This window comes from Ceratotherium simum, chromosome 27, assembly GCF_057802395.1.
Source record: "Ceratotherium simum simum isolate JZ-2026a chromosome 27, ASM5780239v1, whole genome shotgun sequence".
NCBI lineage: Eukaryota > Metazoa > Chordata > Mammalia > Perissodactyla > Rhinocerotidae > Ceratotherium > Ceratotherium simum.
The window spans coordinates 24,353,793-24,360,699 of NC_141926.1; the positions used below are offsets into that span (position 1 = coordinate 24,353,793).

The 6,907-nt window shown below is 37.0% G+C and overlaps 1 non-coding gene across 1 annotated transcript; it reads left to right on the plus strand.

Annotated features, from left to right (window-relative positions):
* The first annotated feature begins 2,681 nt into the window (after positions 1-2,681).
* LOC147913449 (U6 spliceosomal RNA) lies at positions 2,682-2,791 on the plus strand. Its single transcript, XR_015548766.1, has one exon. It is a non-coding gene; the product is annotated as a U6 spliceosomal RNA (small nuclear RNA).
* The last annotated feature ends 4,116 nt before the right edge of the window (positions 2,792-6,907 follow it).

Consider the following 6,907-nt stretch of genomic DNA (forward strand, 5'->3'; position numbering starts at 1 on the left):
TTGGGGTGGCAATTCTGTTCCCCTACAAAGCAAAGGAATAACAATCAGTTTTCTATTTCAGAAATCTTACTATGGCTACAAAATAGAAAATGGATCAGAGGGAACAAATGTGAAAATTCAGAAATCAGTGAGGAAGTATTTTGGAAATTCATATGATTATGGTTTGAATTAGAGGAGTAGCATTGGGAATGGAGAAACGGGAAGAGCTGTGAGAGAGTTCACTGTCAGCCAATGTTAACAAAACTTCATTGAATTTCAAAATTCATTGCACATTGGAGAAATTGGTTGATTTATAGTTTTGACATTAAAGGCAAAGTCTATCTGGCTAAACTGTCTGTTAAGTGTTTTTTGTTGCCTGGCCCCAAGATTTGATGTACACTTTGGAAATGACAGAAAATGAAAAATACCTTTTGTACATTTTTATTTGATTTCCTTAGACAAAATATCATTAAAGAAAAACAAATGAGTTAAACAATTTTTTCCCTCAAATAAGAGAAGTGATAGGACAAGAGACAGGCCGATTAGGTGGAAAGTTAAGATTTGTTTCCTTTATCTTCTCAGAGAATCTCATATCATCTTAGGATTGGGGAGGGCCTTAAAGCACATCTTTTCAATTACACGCTTGATAAGAGGATTCCTTTAAAGTATGCCTAATAAGAGTTACCTAAGCTGGTGCTTCTCAGATTTCAATGTACATACAAATGACCTGAAGATCTGTTAAAATGCAGAATCCAATTCCACAGTTTTGTGGAGAGGCATTTTAAATAAGTTTTAATATGGAATTTTTAATTTTTAATAATTTTTCCAGTTGTCACTAATATTCTTGTTTGTGGACTTACCTTTGAATACCAAGGTCTAACTTATGCTTGAAAACAATTCCTAGTTAAACCAAGTTCATTGTTAAACCAGACATTATGGCAATATAAGCGGGCACTATTGTGTCCAAAATTGAGGTTAAATAAAAAGACTTGTCTTCGTGTTTTATTATACACTTTTACTGATTTCCTAATCAGAGAGCCCAGTTAAGCTAAGTTTTCATTGTACAGTGAAGGGTATGGGGTGCCTCTTCCTTCTGTAAGACTACTTGAGTTAATTCGGGATAACTAATTGATCCACATAACTCTCAATACCTCCCAGTGAATTAACTGACAAAATAAACACCATTTAGTTTAGTTTTAAAATGAAAGTGCAATGTGATTGTATCTACAAGTAAATTCCTTTACTTTTCTTTATATATTTTATGATTAATAAAAATATAGAGTGTTTATATTAGCATAATTTCACATTCAGAAGCACTGCTCCTATAGTTAAACTAAGTCAGAAATTTAGAATGAAGGTCAAACCACAATGTATGATTTTTATAAATGACTGACAGAATCACTAATGAATTTGAATAGTTTAACTTTGAATATAACTTTCATTTAAGAAGCTTCAGTGTTTTTTCACTTATTTTATATCTAGTGTTCTTTCGAAAAATAAAAGAAACCACAGACAAATACTATTCTTTAAATTTGTTTCTGGCCATAATTTCAATATAAAATAAGTGTTTGATTAGGCAATAATAGGTGAATTATTACCAATGGTGAGGTCATGAATGTGAATGAGCTGGAAGAGTTCCACATGACATAAAGCGCATTTAGGAAGAGTGAGAAAATTACTGTCCGTGTCATATGAGAAATACTCATGCAATTAAGTTGACTTTTGTGGTATTTGTTTTATACTTGGATTTTACCAACTGGTCATTTGTAAACTTTATAAAACTTTTTTCTCTCTTCGTTGTTCATGCTTCCTATTTAGCTATGCAATGGAATCAAAGGCACATGAACGAGTATAATTTTGTTTTTCTAATTATTTGCCCATTAGCAATGAGGATTCTAGTTTTTCTGCAATTTGAAATTATTAGTTTGATACAAATAATACATAATGGCTTTACTAAGTCAGAAAGTGATAATATAGATTTCTCATCTAGTATAACATTTTTGTTTGGACAAAATTGTTTAAAAAAAAAAGATTAAAGCCCGGTGGCATAGTGGTTAACTTCGTGTACTCCACTTTGGTGGCCCAGGGTTCACAGCTTTGGATCCCGGGCGCTGACCTATGCACCTCTTGTCAAAATACACTGTGGTGGCATCTCATGTAAACTAGAGGAAAATGGGCATAGATGTTAGCTCACGGCTAATCTTCCTCAAAAAAAAAAAAAAATACTAATAAAAGCAAAACAATAGAAAAAGTAACAGAGTTTTGTTATTGCCTTTGTATTTTCAAGTCTTGTCTAAAATTTCCTGTCGTCATTAAGTAAACATTTATTATCAGAAAATATATTTGTTCAGTTGATATATTCAATTTTCAAGTAATCAATTTAGTAATATTAATTTAGTAAGTAGGGGACTATTTCCTCATATGAAGTAGCTAAATCCATTTACACAACTGAAATCCACCTAAAAGTCAACATTTTCCCTCACCATATTGTTTTATCACATAAACCTTCCGTGGCAAAAAACTCATCTTTATGAATTAGGTAGTTTTCTTTTCTAACCTGATGGCTGTATGGGGAAATGCCCAGAATTATTATTTTGATGAGACTCACTGGCCCCCTTAGTCTATAGCCCTCTCACATAGCCCTTGAACCATGGGCTCCAGGTTGACTCCAGATAGCCTTCTATTAAAAAAAAAAAGATTTGATGCTTGCTTTGGTAGCACATATAGTATCACTGGAATGAGACGACTGAGAAGACAAGTATGGACCCTGCACAAAGATGACACACAAATTTGCGACATGTTCATATTTTTATTCTCCAATAAAAACTAAAGTAGCTGAGTTATTTAAAAAAAAAAAAAAGATGGGGCTGGACATTTCCTGGTTAGGTTTAAACAAATGAAATATAAATGAAATAAAAATGAAGTAATTCTACATAAGTGAGAGCTCACAAAATGAAGTAACTTATAATTTTAAGAAAATTTTCCTTCCTATGCAGCCAAACATTAATTTCTAAATCTTGTGTTTTACCTTTCTTTCATTTTAGATCTCAGTTTATAAAATGCACCTTACAAAAAAGCACTTTCATAAATTCACAGAATTATCTAGATTACCTCTTTTGCATTGCCCAGGTCTATAACAGAATTGTTTAATTCTGAATTTCATTTTGTCTGGATAGATTTGATGCTGATATTGATATCTGATGTAATTGCAGTATTAACATTTTTCTTCAAATAAAGACAAATCCAGGCCTTAAGGAGAGACTTCATTCAAAAAAAACAAATTTTGGGAGAGAATGCTCAGAGCTCAGAAACCTGCAAGTGTCTCAAAATCAAACAGAAAAAGGCTTTTCTTTTATATAGAGAGATAAGCAGAGCTTAGCAGAAACTTTAAAGGGGAAGATGGGCAAGAAGTGGGAGTAAGTGGATAGTATGACAGGTGCCATCTGAGACCCGAAATGTCTGCTGGGTCAGCTGATTTTGGGATAATCTGATGGGAGGGGCATATTCTGCATTTTAGTGTTTGCTCAGGGTCCGGGACAAGCCAAAGTTTAGAGGCCTGTGGGGAAGAGTGAAGCCTGAATTAAGTTTGGTCAGGACAAAGCAGAGAGTAAGAAATGGACAATCATGAATACTTGGTCAGGAGCTGTAACAGTATCCTCTGTGTGTGTGTGGTAAGTACATTAATTGGTGGCTCAATATTTCACTTCATTTCTGATAAGCTAGTTCCATGGGATGGTATATAGTTGTGGTGTCATAGAAAGATATTGGGTCTTTGTCCTCTTTCCTGGATCCTAAAAACAGAGTCCTAAAAACCTTGGAATTTCCTGAGTGATAAAGATGATAGACAGTCTTTTGTTCTAATGAGGCAACTCTTGGTTGCTAGCCCCTAGACAGCTTAAGGATGTGGGCTGGTTGCCAGAGAGACCACACTTTGATTAGAAGCTTAGAATTTCAGCCCCACCCCCAACATTGAGGTTGGGGGTCTAGAGAATGAATTAACTACCAATAGTCAATGAAATCTCCATAGAAACCCCTAAATCACAGGATACAAGAGCTTCTATGTTCATGAACACATCGAGGTGCTGGGAAGGTGATGCACCCAGAGATCTGTTGGAAGATCCGTGATCTCTCCTCCTCATACTCTGCTCTATGCATTTCTTTCATTTTGGCTGTTCCTGAGTTGTATCCTTTATAGTAAACTGGAAAATGCAAGTAAACTGTTTTCCTGAGTTCTGTGAGCTGTTCTGGCAAATTACAGAACCTGAGAAAGTGCTTTTGGGAGCCTCTGATTTATAGCTGGTGGGCCAGAAGTGTGGGTGGCCTGGGACTTGTGACTGTGGTCTGAAGCCAGGGCAGTCTTGTGGGATTGAGTCCCTTGTGAGATCTGATGCTAACGCCAGGTAGTTTCAGAACTGAATTGAATTGTTGGACACTGAGTAGGTGTCTAGGAAATTGGAGAAGTGATATTGGAAAACATACCACATATTTGATGTCAGGATGAAAAAACTTCTCATTTGGTGTCAGAAAACAGGGAATTTTCTAGAACAGCTCTGACTCACAGAAACATGTGGTATAGGAAGAGAAAGGATGAAAAAGCATGGGAGGAAGAATCTTTTATCCCTGGATGGCTGCTTCAGTCACCTATGGTATGAAACTGTAGCTGCATTGTGCTCAGTTGCTAAAGGTAAAAGTTACCAATGGAATTTAGAAATGGTCGTAGACTCGACTCCCAAGGATGTGGCTCATTGGATACCTAAGGAAATGCAAAATATTAAGAAACATGCCAAACATATACTCTCTTCGTTATTGATATCAGTAATGGCTAAAATGAAAGAAAATGCTGGGTTCAACCTTGATGCTGGACGTAGGGGAGGAAGAAATTTTCCTCTACCCTTCTAGGTTCTTCTGGCTGATCTAAGAATTAAATTTACATGAGACAAAATAACAGGAGAAAGTCAAACAAGTTTAATAACATGTATACATGGGAGAAACTCAGGAAAACTGAGAAACTCACCAGAACGGCTGAAGCCACCACCTTAAATACCATCTTCTGCTAAAGACATAGGAGGATATTTAGGGTAGTAGTTTGGGACTTCAAAGAGGAGGAAGACAATTCACATGGAGACGGAAAAGCAAATGTTTGGTAAACCAATGTTTGTCATACCTTGCAAAGTTGCAAAGACAATGGGGCGTGGAGATGATTTTGATCAAATGGGCCCTGCTAGGTTCCTCCCTGTCTACCACACCTAGTTCATATTATACAACAGTTACCTATGGTGATAGCTCCTTTCTGGAACGCCTTCTATCTTAAATTTTTTAGGCAGTTAGGGGGAAGGTCAAAGACTTTCTTACTGAGTTTTTTGTTCTGAAAAATAATCAAACCAAAGAGATATATTTTGGGGTAGCAAATTCTGATCCTTTGCATGGACCAAGCATAGATTTCAGTTGGTCTGAGCTTTAGCAACTAGCCTCAAAGATACCCACAAAGGGAAAAGTTTTGCCAGAACCATAGAAAATAACTCAAAGACTTCTGGTCATGAAGAAAGTATTCAGTGTTGGGGGGGGCGAGGAATCAAGAAACTTCTGAAACCAGGTATTATGGTGTGAAGGAGAGGTCTCACTTTGTGGATCAGAGTCATCAGCTTCCTAAAGAACCATCAATGAAATGGATTATGAGAGTGACTGAGTTAGAGGCAGTGCCTCTGTTTTTAAATGCTGCAGAGTGGAAGGGCATGTCTGGGTTGATAGAGGACCCACAGCTCCCTACGGAACAGTCACAGATGGCTATATATGATCCAGACACACAGCAGGTTATTCTCAAGTAAACAGCCAGGCTGGTGGTTAAAAACTACTGTAAGGTCTTTTTATCCTGAGAAGGGGGCTGTCCAATTCCCCCTATAAATGCCAAGTGGAACACCCCAGAATAAACAGATGATATACTTCATATGCAAGCCACGTGGTACTGGCTTTATGATAATTGAGATATTTACTCACTGAATATACCTGTTACCCAGGTCACAGTAAACTCTGTCATTAATGTGCCCCCTTTTGCATAGGCACCCCATGTAACCTTACTGCTATAAAATCGAGCAACAGTTCAGAGGCTTTATTTCATCTGATGTCTCAGCTTCCCCTCCATGGACCTTACAGTTGTTGATAAAAACATTAGAATAATTTGGGGCTGGCCCGGTGGCATAGCAGTTAAGTTCGTTTGCTCTACTTTGGCGGCCCAGGGTTCACAGATTCAGATCCCGGGCATGGACCTATGCACTGCTTGTCAAGCCATGCTGTGGCAGGCGTCCCACATATAAAGTAGAGGAAGGTGGGCACAGATATTAGCCCAGGGCCAATCTTCCTCAACAGAAACAGGAGGATCGGCAACAGATGTTAGATCAGGGCTAGTCTTCCTCACACACATAAAAAAAACAGATTAGTTAACAAGAGAATAGGTAGAGGCAAAGGGGACAGTCAAGGGATTTTCCTAGCAGGGTGGAAATTTTTTTTTTTTTATCTTTTTGAACAACTAACTTTATTTTATTATTTTTTTTTTAATTTTTTGTATTGCAGTAACATTGGTTTATAACATTGTATAAATTTCAGGTGTACATCATTATACTTCTATTTCTGCATAGATTACATCATGTTCACCACCCAAATACTAATTACAACCCATCACCACACACATGTGCTGAATTATCCCTTTCACCCTCCTCCCTCTCCCCTTCCCCTCCGGTAACCACCAATCCAATCTCTGTCCCTATGTGTTTGTTTATTGTTGTTATTATCTACTACTTAATGAAGGAAATCTTACGGTATTTGACCTTCTCCCTCTGACTTATTTCACTTTGCATAATACCTTCAATGTCCATCCATGTTGTCACAAATGGCTGGATTTCATCGTTGAAATCTAGCAGGGTGGAAATTTTTA